The following is a 13,888-nucleotide window of genomic DNA, read 5'->3' as shown; positions in this document are numbered from 1 at the left end:
CCTGAGGGTGCTGAGCCCAAGCATCCAAGATACAATGTCAAGCAAAGAGTCCAGGTTGACAAACCGATTTAAATGCAGAAAGCTTCACTTTATTGCTTCATCAGCACAACGAACATGACAATTGTTTCGGGGCCGCGGCAGGTCCCCTTCCTCAGATAGTGCAAACAAACAAACATTATTTTGTAAAGTGGAACACTAATTGATGATGTGGGGACTTAAAATTCCCCCCCCCACCCCAAAAAAAATGGCTATCAATTAACATTAGGCCTAGGTTCCAGACAGCGGTCGTGCAGCCCACATTGTGTCCAAAGTCCAACCGCATAACTGGGACATGGCAATTTTCAGCCAAGACACCTCCAAAAAATTATGCAGCAATTGTGTTTTGGGTTAAATATAGGTGGTATCAGGGGCGTAACTAGGCCCCACCGGGCCCCCCTGCAGATTTTCTGAGCGCCCCCCCCCCGGGGCCCGCTCGCGGCCGTTTTGTGGGTGCTGGAGGGGTGGCAGCATGAGGGGAAAGCCTTGCCCACAGTCGGCGGGGAGAGGGGTAGTTCCCCCCTCTCCCTCACCTCGGGGCTCTCCCCTCTGCGCTCCCCTCCAGCTCGTAAGTGTCTGTGGGGCTGTGGTGGGCAGCGAGCGGCGGGTAGATACATACCTGCTTCCGTGCGTTCCATCGGAGACTTCTCCCTCTAGTGGCTGACGGCACTTCCGGAAGTGACGTCAGCCGCTAGAGGGAGAAGTCTCCGATGGAACGCACGGAAGCAGGTATGTATCTGCCCGCCGCTCGCTGCCCACCACAGCCCCACAGACACTTACGAGCTGGAGGGGAGCGCAGAGGGGAGAGCCCCGAGGTGAGGGAGAGGGGGGAACTACCCCTCTCCCCGCCGACTGTGGGCAAGGCTTTCCCCTCATGCTGCCACCCCTCCAGCACCCACAAAACGGCCGCGAGCGGGCCCCAGGGGGGGGCCGGGCCCCCCCGCGGGCGCAGGGGCTGCAGGGCCTATTCCTACGCCCCTGGGTGGTATCAGTGGCCTGTGGCACCCTGGTGGTGGGAGCAGGAGCAGGGCAATGCAGCAGCAGCAAATGTAACGTGTGCCAGGAGAATGCCGGACGTGGCAATTGGCACTTAGCACGTCTCACATGGTATTTGCCAAGTGTCACGTGTCGCTTGCCAAGTGTCACGTGTCGCTTGCCAAGTGTGGCAAGTGCCGAGTGACAGTCAGACAGCAGAGGAGAAGACACTAGTGCACACTAACTGTCACACTGCCGCTGCTCACAGCACAGCAGTTCTGTAGAAAGCTAGCACAGTAGTACTACTACTCTAACAACTACTAGCACACTGACTGCAGTACTACAGTACTAACTACACAATAACACAGTAATCCTCCTATCCCCTAATCTCTAACCTAACCTATATCTAAGGCTAATAGCTGGCCAGCAGGCAGCAGCTGGCCTGGTCTGTGCACACACAGACAGACACAGCACACACAGACAGACACATAGGAGCTGCTTGCAGCACACACACTGTCACACAAATTACATCAAGCTAATAAATGCATTAACAATAGTGTAGTGATAGTGAAGGGGTTAATCACTGAACACCTTTCGATTTATCACTGCTCGGCCAGCAGCACTGGAGTACACACTGACTGTCACACTATGACATCAATCAAGCTAACTAACGATTTAACAATAGTGTAGTGATAGTGAAGGGGTTAATCACTGAACAGCTTTCGGTTTATAACTGTGTACAGCCCTTGCTAGGCCACCAGCACTGGAGCATGTCTCTCAGTGAGCATTCAGCAAGCTAAGATGATATGTCTCATCATGGCAGCCCTAATTATACAGGGAGGCTGGCCAGCGTTCCCTTCTGTGATTGGGTGCCAGGGTTTAGGCTGGGAGCCCTCTGATTGGCTCAATGAGGTCAGGTGGGGCTGGCCAGGGTTCCCCTCTGATTGGTTGCTAGGGCTTCTGCTGGGAGCCCTCTGATTGGCTCCAGGACGTCATCTCCTTAGTTACAGTATTTCGGATCCGGATATCCGGGTTATGCGGCCAAATATCCGCAGATAGCTATCCGGATTTGGGCCCAGGTATCCGGAATCCGAATCCGGTCAGATAGCGTAAAAAGTTTGGATACCCGGGTTACCCGGATATCCGGAATCCGGATGAGCAGTCCTGCTACTGCTAACTTTTGGTAATGTTCCTATTAAAACAACATTATGTGGAAATTATCCATAAGCCTTTTGGTAAGCTTATCTATCGCAGTCATTGTCCTCATGCTGTGGAATCTCTCAGCTTCGCTTTACAAACGTACTTATTACTGTAATGTTTGTGCCTAAATTGCTCCCGAATGTTTCAATTAAATATCTACTTCAAATAAAAAAATGTTATTTGCCTCTTGCAGTGTCAGAGACATGCTTACCACAGTATGCTTCCTGTTACTTCTTCCCCATAGATGATTTCTGCTGTATTTTTTGCTAGTATGGGAGCTGCCATCTTCCTAGTGACATCAGCATTGTGCACGGAACAGGAAGAATTCCTTTGATTTTCAGCCTGATCCTGTCAACAGAAAAATGTACATGTCAGGGGCGATCTGACATCTCAATTATACAAGGATTGCCTAAATATATCCAGTTTTAGTACTGAACAGGAAGCAGCCCTACAAGTGTTTTCATCTGCACAGAAACATTTATGAGCTTTTGTGTAATTAGCATGATGCAATCTTATTTGGAGAATTTATCATTGGGGTGCTGGCTGGTTAACCTGCACATATATGCTATTAAAGGGGAACTTCAGCCTAAACAAACAAACTGTCATCAAGTTACATTAGTTATGTTAATTAGAATAGATAGGTAATATAATCTTTTACCCACCCTGTTTTAAAAGAACAGGCAAATGTTTGTGATTCATGGGGGCTGCCATCTTTGTAATGGGGGCAGCCATCTTTTTGGTTGGAAGGAGGTGACAGGGAGCAGGAGACACAGTTCCAACTGTCCTGTGTCCTGATAACCCCTCCCAGCTGCACACGCTAGGCTTCAAATGTCAAATTCAAAATGTCAAAAAAAAAAATTGCACCAAAACAGCAGAATGGGAACAAAAACATCAGAAATCCGATCATGCTTTGCACAGCATCAGGGGGGAAATGCCCGGGCAGTTTTCGTCTGTGCAGCTAAAAATGAGGCTTGTATAAGAGAAACAAAGTTCTGATGCTGTGAAACTGTTAAAGAAACACCAGGGCTTTCCAGTGCTGCTGAGTCGATTTTTAGTCCGGAGGTTCACTTTAATAGGTGGTATTATTCACCTTCTACTTTACAGTTCTTACATCACAGACTTGACTCCTTAACAGTTTACAAGGATCTACCTCTACGTGCAATATGCAGAGCCGGATTTCTGGAAAGGCCTCCAAGGACCGGGCCTTGGGTGGCAGTTGGTCAAGGGGCGGCTGGATTTGGAGGAGGGATTGCTGCATATGGAAGGAACGGCTGCAAATGGAATACAAAGGTTTCAAATATGCAGCAACAGGGGAACTGAAGAGAGAGGTATATGAAGGCTGCCATGTTTATTTCCTTTTAAGCAATACCAGTTGCCTGGCAGTCCTGCTGATCCTCTGCCTCTAATACTATTAGCCATAGCCCCTGAACAAGCATGCACCAGGTCAGGGGTTTCTGACTTTAAAATCAGATCTGACAAGCCTAGCTGCATGCTTGTTTCTGGTGTTATTCAGATACTACTGCAGAGAAATAGACCAGCAGGGCTGCCAGGCAACTGGTATTGATTAAAAGGAAATAAACATGGCAGCCTCCGTATACCTCTTACTTCATTTACGCTTGAAGGAGGCTGCTGTATATGAATGTTACACATGGGAGAGGGGGCTGCACAAGGAGTAGGAAGGGGGTGCTGCACATGGAAGGGGAGCTGTAGGAAAGTTGGCCTAGGGGGAGAAAAAGTACAGGCAACTGGTATTGATTTCAAGGAAATAAATATGGTTGTGTTTATTAAACACAATACAAATAACATTTATATCATGCTTTTCTCCTGGTGGACTCAAAGTGCCAGAGGTGCAGCCACTAGCGCGTTCTAGGGTGTCCTTTTAAACAATACCAGTTGCCTGGCAGCCCTGCTGGTCTGTTTGGCTGCAGTAGTAGTGCCTGAATAACACCAGAAACAAGCATGCAGCTAATCTGTTAGATCTGACAATAATGTCAGAAACACCTGATCTGTTGCATGCTTGTTCAGGGTCTGTGGCTGAAAGTATTAGAGGCAAAGGATCAGCAAGGCTGCCAGGCAACTGGTATTGCTTAAAAGGAAATAAACATGGCAGCCTCCATATAACTCTCTCTTCAGTTGTCCTTTAAGGTTCCTTGTAATGCAAACTGTATGCAGACTGAAATTGGGCCCTGTCCCAGGGGGTTGTATACAATAGACAATCTCTATTCTCCACTGTCTACCCCACATCTTTATAGACGAAAGAGGTGCCACACCACTGGCTGCAAATGCTGCTCGTATTGTGGAACAGGAACACTACATGTTACGGAATCACAGGTGCTTTATCAGGTACATAACTGAGGAAGGACCTGTGAGTCTGTAACATGTAGGGCTCGATTCAGTAAGCAGTGCTAACTGTTAACACGCTTCTGAAAAGGCCATTATCACGCCTTAACTCAGTTTGGCCGTGTTAAAATCAGATCGCGCGCAAAGATCCATGCGGAAAGTTTTGCGCGCGCACAGCGCAGTGCGCGCGAAGTGCCCATTCACATCTATGCGGCGTTCTGCGTGCAGCGCAAAGTTTTGCGCGCATGTCTTCGCACGCGATCTGATTTTAGAAACAGTGCTAACCTACTTAGCACCCTGGTTAACACGCCTAAAGTGTTTAGGCGTGCTAAGTAGGTTAGCACCGTTTACTGAATCAAGCCCGTAGTGTTCCTGTTCCACAATATGAGCATCATTTGCCAGTGGTGAGCCGCTTCTTTCTTCTATATTGGTTTATCCAGGGCCATTTGAGCAATCAGGTTGAGGCTTGGCACCGGCCTAATAATCTGGTCTTATATACCTGAGGTATATCTCTTTACATCTTTATCTGTCTTCTGCTCCTCTCCTTACCCCTGTTGCCTCATTCCTCTCACCTATCCCTGTCTTCATGGCTTCACCTATCCATTTTCTCACTTCTCTTCTGTTTACCCTTCTCTCTCACCTCCGTGTTCATGTGTGTGCGACGCTCAGAGCATTAATACAATTGTACCGTATAATCTTATCTGAATTTCCACCCAATCCATCAACCCCTTTCGCCGGCTCCCCGCAGGTCATGGGAAGCCCTTCTGCAGTGCAGACCTCTCGTCTTCTTACTCCCCACCTAATGACACGGCTCTGAGGAGGTCACCGCTGGCGCCGTCACACTCTCCTGCTATTTTTCGCCTTAGTGACTCGGGAAAGGTCTCCCGTAGAGGAGAACGTGTTAGCGTAAAGGCCAGGCAAGCCTACGGCCATAATGGCAGGCCCAGGCTGATAAGTGGGGGATAGATGATCATAGGAAATTACACAGCACAGGCTTCCCGGCCAAGCTGTCCAGCATCGCACCGTAAGCTGTAATTTAATTATGGAGGCCCATTATGCTGTCGGATTTGGAGTGCTTGCCTTATAGGCTTATCAATGCTTTGCATTAGAATAGATAAGCTGCTACATAGTAATAGATAGATGTATGCAAGGAAGCAGACATTGCGGGGACAAGAGAGAGCGTTTTGGCAGAGGCGGTAGGCTGGCCGTGGTAAGCTTAATCTATCGGCGCAAAGTCCAAATCCAATTCTCTCTGCTCGTTTACAGCTCGGCGTCCTGGTGGGGATAACCGTAATCCCGTTATGTTTTCCTTTCCAAGCCCGGCTCTCATTTCCGAGTTACTGTAGTTTCAGGAGCAGCGAGGAGAGAAGGAGCAGGAGGGGGGGGGGGGAGAAGGAGAGGAGCCATCTGTCAAACTCGCAACGGCTGCGAGGACATGTCTACAGTGCAGCCACAGCGAGCCCTTAAAGGAGCATCCCGCCATGCATTACAGGAAACCTGCGTGGTGAGGAATAGGGAAGCTGCTACCTTTATTTCTTTAAAAAAAATAAAATTACAGGTTGTCTGATCATCTGACTTAGTGGTGAGATCACACACATGGAATAAGCAGGCAACCAGAATGCCTCACAACTTTTTGAGATAAGAAAGAGGGACACTTAAACCACACCCCTGCCAGACCCCTGATCACGCCCCCAGCACAACCCTAGTTATGCACAACATAAAGAGATTTCATTAAAAAAAAAATGTTGTATTATTCAAACCACTGTGGTGCTTTCTATCCTGGCTCATTTTCCTTCATATTAACTTTTGAAAATAAGAAATAGATACATTTAAAGGATGGGAATAAAGTTTAGCGTGAATTACACCCATTTTTTCAGAAGAAAAATACATATATTTACATACAGTAGATCTGTACATCAGTCCTGAAAGAGGGACAAATGAGGAGGAAAGAGGGACATTTGGGAGCTATGAACAGGGCTGTGGAGTCGGAGACGTTCTGGGTCATGACAGTTAAAAATGGCGCTCCGCGCCAGGGGAATAAAAAGGGCGCCCCATAGACTTACATTATATAACGCTATTTAGCGTTATAAGTGTTCAAAAATGCAGCGGGGGTCGGGGGAGGAGAGAGGCAGCGGGACACGGGAGGGCAAAGGCATCGGGGGAGGATGTGCAGAAGCATATGTTACCTTGTCCTGGGCCGCCGATCGCTCCTTCCCGCCGCTCCTTCACTTCTTCCATTCGTTTGCTGTAGTCCTGCAGCCGGCCAATCACCATGTGGCTTCAGTCTCCGCATGGTGATTGGCCGGCTGCAGGACTACAGCCAACGAATGGAAGGAGCGATCGTCGGCCCAGGACAAGGTAACGTATGCCTCTGCATACATCCGCTGCCTATGCCCTCTAGTGTCCCGCTGCCTATGCCCACTAGTGTCACGCTGCCTCTCTCCCCCAGCCCCCGCTGCCTATACTAGCCCTGCATGTTTATCATGGCGCACCGCTCTGCAATCAATGTACCATAAAACGAAATTTACCGTTTTATTGTATTTAAATTAAAACGGTAAATAGCGTTTTATGATACATTTATCGGCAGAACGGTGCACCATTTTTCTCCCTGCGCCTTTTTCAGATGGACCCGTTTTGGGTACCTGGAGTTGGAGTTGGAGCTTTCATAAACTGAGGAGTCGGAGTCGGATGATTTTTGTACCAAATCCACAGCCCAGGTAAGTATTAGACTAAGGAGTCGGAGTGAGCAATTTTGGGTACCTGGAGACAGAGTCAGAGTCTGAGGTTTCATAAACTGAGGAGTCGGAGTTAAATGATTTTTGTACAGACTCCACAGCCCTGGCTATGAACCAGTGATGTCACACTCACATGGGGCACGCATGCAACTAGTTATGTCACACACATGGGACAAGCAGGCAGTTATTCAGGTCACACACATGGGACAAGCAGGCAACCAGTTAGGTCACACATGGGACAAGCCGGCAGCCAGTGATGTCACACTCATGGGACAAGCCGGCAGCCAGTGAGATCACACATGGAACAAGCAGGCAGCCAGTGAAGTCACACACATGGGATAAGCAAGAAGCCAGTGAGGTCACAGATGAAAGAAGCAGGCAAACAGTGATGACACACACATAGGACAAGCAGGCAACCAGTGATGACACACACATAGGACAAGCAGGCAACCAGTGATGACACACACATGGGACAAGCAGGCAACCAGTGATGACACACACATGGGACAAGCAGGCAACCAGTGATGACACACACATGGGACAAGCAGGCAACCAGTGATGACTTGCAAGAGCCAACCGCACTTTGTACTGCACCGACCCTAAAACTGGGTTACTTGCCTGACCTTGCTTGTATTATTGTTATTGTCTTATGCCTGCCTTGCTTGTATTATGTTACTGTCTATGCCAATCTCTGTCTTTGCTCTGTTGCCGCTGCCATGTGAACCACAACCAATTCCGGGTACGACCTCGGTCGCACTTGGCGAAATAAAGATTCTGATTCTGATGACACACACATAGGACAAGCAGGCAACCAGTGATGACACACACATAGGACAAGCAGGTAACCAGTGATGACACACACATGGGACAAGCAGGCAACCAGTGATGACACACACATGGGACAAGCAGGCAACCAGTGATGACACAAACATGGGACAAGCAGGCAACCAGTGATGACACACACATGGGACAAGCAGACAGCCAGTAATGACACACACATGGGACAAGCAGACAGTCAGTGATGACACACACATGGGACAAGCAGGCAACCAGTGATGACACACACATGGGACAAGCAGGCAACCAGTGATGACACACACATGGGACAAGCAGGCAGCCAGTGATGACACACATGGGACAAGCAGGCAACCAGTGATGACACACACATGGGACAAGCAGGCAACCAGTGATGACACACACATGGGACAAGCAGGCAACCAGTGATGACACACACATGGGACAAGCAGGCAACCAGTGATGACACACATGGGACAAGCAGACAGCCAGTGATGACACACACATGGGACAAGCAGGCAACCAGTGATGACACACACATGGGACAAGCAGGCAACCAGTGATGGCACACACATGGGACAAGCAGGCAACCAGTGATGACACACACATGGGACAAGCAGGCAGCCAGTGATGTCACACATGGGACAAGCAGGCAGCCAGTGATGTCACACATGGGACAAGCAGGCAGCCAGTGATGTCACACATGGGACAAGCAGGCAACCAGTGATGACTTGCAAGAGCCAACCGCACTTTGTACTGCACCGACCCTAAAACTGGGTTACTTGCCTGACCTTGCTTGTATTATTGTTATTGTCTTATGCCTGCCTTGCTTGTATTATGTTACTGTCTATGCCAATCTCTGTCTTTGCTCTGTTGCCGCTGCCATGTGAACCACAACCAATTCCGGGTACGACATCGGTCGCACTTGGCGAAATAAAGATTCTGATTCTGATTCTGATTCTGATGACACACACATAGGACAAGCAGGCAACCAGTGATGACACACACATGGGACAAGCAGGCAACCAGTGATGACACACACATGGGACAAGCAGGCAACCAGTGATGACACAAACATGGGACAAGCAGGCAACCAGTGATGACACACACATGGGACAAGCAGGCAGCCAGTGATGACACACACATGGGACAAGCAGACAGCCAGTGATGACACACACATGGGACAAGCAGACAGTCAGTGATGACACACACATGGGACAAGCAGGCAACCAGTGATGACACACATATGGGACAAGCAGGCAACCAGTGATGACACACACATGGGACAAGCAGGCAGCCAGTGATGACACACATGGGACAAGCAGGCAACCAGTGATGACACACACATGGGACAAGCAGGCAACCAGTGATGACACACACATGGGACAAGCAGGCAACCAGTGATGACACACACATGGGACAAGCAGGCAACCAGTGATGACACACATGGGACAAGCAGGCAACCAGTGATGACACACATGGGACAAGCAGGCAACCAGTGATGACACACATGGGACAAGCAGACAGCCAGTGATGACACACACATGGGACAAGCAGGCAACCAGTGATGACACACACATGGGACAAGCAGGCAGCCAGTGATGACACACACATGGGACAAGCAGGCAACCAGTGATGACACACACATGGGACAAGCAGGCAGCCAGTGATGTCACACATGGGACAAGCAGGCAGCCAGTGATGTCACACATGGGACAAGCAGGCAGCCAGTGATGTCACACATGGGACAAGCAGGCAGCCAGTGATGTCACACATGGGACAAGCAGGCAGCCAGTGATGTCACACATGGGTAGGGTTGCCAGGTGTCCGGTTTTAGACCGGACAGTCCGGTTTTTGGCCGCTGTGTCCGGTGCAAAAAGGCATGTTAAACCGGACAATTAAGATGTCCGGTTTTATGCCTTTTCCGGCGGCTGTCAGTATTGACAGCCGCCTGCAGCAGGAGGAGAGCAGCGCAGTGGAGGGAAAGCGGTGGGCAGCGGCGGAGAAGGGGGCCATCTCCCCCCCTTCTCTCACCTTAGATGCTTTCCGTCCCTCGCTGTCTCCTCCGATCTGTGTGCGGCTGACTGGTGGTGGCGCTTGGCAGCGGGCGGGACTTACCTTCCGTGTCGCTCCATGCGCCGGCCGGAAGTTCTGGTGCCGCAGCCGCTGCTCTGGTCTGCATCAGACCAGAGTAGTGGCAACTCATCCCGCGCGGCGCCTGCGACGAGACCAGACGGAGGAGACACGGAAGGTAAGTTCCGCCCCTCTGCCAGCCACCGCACACACCGATCGGTGGAGACAGCGAGGGAGGGAGAGGACCCTAAGGTGAGCGAAGGGGGGGAGATGGCCCCCTTCTTCACCGCTCTCCCTCTTCTCTGCGCTGCCTCCCTCCTGGGGGGGGGGGGGGGACACCTGCCTACATATACTGGGCCCATATACACCCTGGCTAAATATACTGGGCCCATATACACCCTGGCTACATATACTGGGCCCATATACACCCTGGCTAAATATACTGGGCCCATATACACCCTGGCTACATATACTGGGCCCATATACACCCTGGCTACATATACTGGGCCCATATACACCCTGGCTACATATACTGGGCCCATATACCGCTGGCTATATATACTGGGGACATATTCCCCTGCCTACATATACTGGGGACATATACCTCTGGCTACATATACTGGGCACATATATCCCTGGCTACATATACTGGGGACAACTGGCTGTTTGTCATTATGTGCAGTTACTGGTGAAAAGCTGTCTCTTATTATGTGCATTTAGTGGTGAAAAGCTTTCTCTTATGTGCATTTAGTGGTGAAAAGCTGTCTCTTATTATGTGCATTTACTGGTGAAAAGCTGTCTCTTATGTGCATTTACTGGTGAAAAGCTGTCTCTTATGTGCATTTACTGGTGAAAAGCTGTCTCTTATGTGCATTTACTGGTGAAAAGCTGTCTCTTATGTGCATTTACTGGTGAAAAGCTGTCTCTTATGTGCATTTAGTGGTGAAAAGATGTCTCTTATGTGCATTTAGTGGTGAAAAGATGTCTCTTATGTGCATTTAGTGGTGAAAAGCTGTCTCTTATGTGCATTTACTGGTGAAAAGCTGTCTCTTATTATGTGCATTTACTGGTGAAAAGCAGTCTCTTATTATGTGCATTTACTGGTGAAAAGTGGTCTCTTATGTGCATGTACTGGTGAGGACAGTTAGTGACATGGCTATGTACTCTGTAATGTGCTGCAGAAGATGTCAGTGCGATATAAATACTGTAAAAAACATTTTTTAAAAAGCCCATTGCTTAGCCCCACTCTACATAAAAGTGCGCTTCTGACTCCGCCCCTAACTCCACCCCCTGTCCGGTTTTCTCCATCAGCCGACCTGGCAACCCTACACATGGGACAAGCAGGCAGCCAGTGATGTCACACATGGGACAAGCAGGCAGCCAGTGATGTCACACATGGGACAAGCAGGCAACCAGTGGAGTCACAGCACACGATTTACATTCTTGTTGTGGGCCAGAGACCACTGCTCCAGTGCTGGTACCCTCTGGTGTTTAGTCCTGTCTGAACAAGCGTGGTCGCACTGCGCAGGCCAGGGCCGGCGCTACCATAGAGGCAAAGGAGGCAATTGCCCCAGAGCCTGTAGGGGCCCTCAGTGGCTACAAGAGGAATTTTTTTTTTTTTCAAAAAGACCTTATAGTTTTCGATTTAAAGTTTCAAAGGAAAAAAAATACACATTTAAAAAGTCGCTGACTTTAAAGAGAACCAGAGATGATGCACCCTCTTGTATTTTACCTTATAAATCAGTGGGAACATGACAGTAAACACCTAATCTGCTCTTTGTTTTATTGTTCTCTGTTTAATCTGACTGTTATCACCTCTGATGAGTTCAATGAGTTCTGGGTCACCATGAGCTTGCTGGTTAGTCTGCACCTCTGATAAGAATCCTCGACTGAGCACTCAGTCTGGCTTTGCTACGGAAAGATTATAGCTGAGTCTGTCTTCTCTGGTGTCTTTTCAAGCCCAAGCCTGCCCCCTTGTGGCTCTGCTATAATGACTCAGCTATAATTATTCCCTGCAAAGCCAGACTGAATGCTCAGTCCGGGATTCTTTTTTTTTGTATTAAAGGCTTTATTGAACAGATTATCAATTCCAACAACATCTGATGCAAGTCAAACAGCACATCAATTATATAAGTGATTTGAAAGAAGAGTCTAATCAACATAACCTAAAAATGAAAGGAAAAAGAAAACAAAAAACAGACATAACATAAAAATTAAGGATGCGGCCGGGGAGCTTAGCCCATAGAAATGGACCACTCAACCTGGGAAATGGGGCACAAGGTGCCTCCGACTGAGATCCCAGGGATCGATCCTTCTCGAAGATCTCCAAACACAATCAAGTTGCTCTCCAGCACCGCACATGAAAAGGAAACAGAACAAAAACCTCTACTTAACACTATATCCACAGTATACCTCTGCTCGAAACAGGAGTCCTGAAGTATAAGTTACCTGTATGACTAGTTAAATGTAGTATACGCTCATGTCCAGGGGCGACTAAAGATGTCTATGAGCCCTCCATGGTTCCCAAATAAAATCAAATCTGGTCATGTTCTCAGTACTATGATAATACACCCGATCCATCAACATCATAAGGTCTAGACGTTGGGTAACCAATACTAAATCAAGGTCAGCGGATTTCCATTTATAAGCAATGGACCATTGAGCAGCCAATAACATATATCTGTATAATGGCCTAAATTTACCTGGGACATCATCATTTTGTGTATACAAGAGGGCCTGGGGAGCGGTTAAGGACATCGGAAAGCCAAACACATCCCTAGCCATAGATTTCCATGTGTCCCAGAACTGCTGTGCGACGGGGCAATCCCAAAAAACATGCATCAATGTGCCTTCCATACCACAGGCCCGAAAACAGGTCGATGGGACCGAAGGATAAATTTTTTGTAATTTAGACGGTGTATAATACCAACGAAACAAGATCTTGTAAGCTGTGTCTTTCACCATGTTTGATTTGATCACCCCAGAGACAGCAGTCCAGACAGAAGACCAGTCAGCGCGATCATATTGGATACCTAAATCCCGCTCCCAAGCTCTCATATATGACATTTTATCATCATGATCACGTCCTAATAGTAGAGCATAAAGTATTGAAATTAACCCTTTTCTATGAGAAAAACCAAAGTATAATGATTCAAACATAGTCGGGTCATATACTGGAGATGAGGAAAAGATTGAAGAGAAATAGTGTTTAATTTGGCAAAATCGATAAGCTTCTTCCATAGGGGCGTCTCTACTAAATCTGAGCATGTTAAAAGTAATCGGGACATCACTTATCCAAAACCTATTTGCTGTATGTAGATCTTTATCCCTCCACCAGGAGAAAACCTGCGGGTTCCTAAAAGCAGGAACAAACCGAGGATTACCGAAGATAGAGATCCTGGAGGAGGGAAAAGTCATAAGTTTATATGAGGAAGCTATAGAAATCCAAAGTTTGGCCAATGACGATACAATCCTATTCCTGCCAGCAAGGACTGTCAAATCCTTCTTGGAGACCAACGTAGCTAATGAATTTAGGTGGAAAGGAAAAATTGAGGTAGCTTCCAGCTGATACCATGCCGGGGGCTTTGAATCTATGTTCCAATCTAATATTTGACTAAGTTTGGAGGCTAGGTAATAGTGCCATAGGCTCGGTAAGCCAATTCCTCCTTGCAAGGGGGGTCTATAAAGAATCTGTGCCCGGACTCTAGCTGGCTTACCGTCCCAAATAAATTTAT

General features: G+C 48.2%; 1 protein-coding gene across 1 annotated transcript in view; it reads right to left on the bottom strand.

The window, feature by feature from the left end:
- Positions 1-2,525, bottom strand: part of SDK2 (sidekick cell adhesion molecule 2) — a 1,552,195-nt gene extending 1,549,670 nt beyond the window's left edge. Inside the window, exon 1 of the mRNA XM_068263131.1 lies at positions 2,423-2,525. The gene's annotated coding sequence lies outside the window, so the exon portion shown is untranslated. The remainder of the gene's footprint in view (positions 1-2,422) is intronic.
- Between the last annotated feature and the right edge of the window lie 11,363 nt (positions 2,526-13,888).

The sequence above is a fragment of the Hyperolius riggenbachi genome, chromosome 12 (assembly GCF_040937935.1).
Source record: "Hyperolius riggenbachi isolate aHypRig1 chromosome 12, aHypRig1.pri, whole genome shotgun sequence".
In the NCBI taxonomy this organism is placed as follows: domain Eukaryota; kingdom Metazoa; phylum Chordata; class Amphibia; order Anura; family Hyperoliidae; genus Hyperolius; species Hyperolius riggenbachi.
This window is presented reverse-complemented; position numbering and strand designations above follow the sequence as displayed.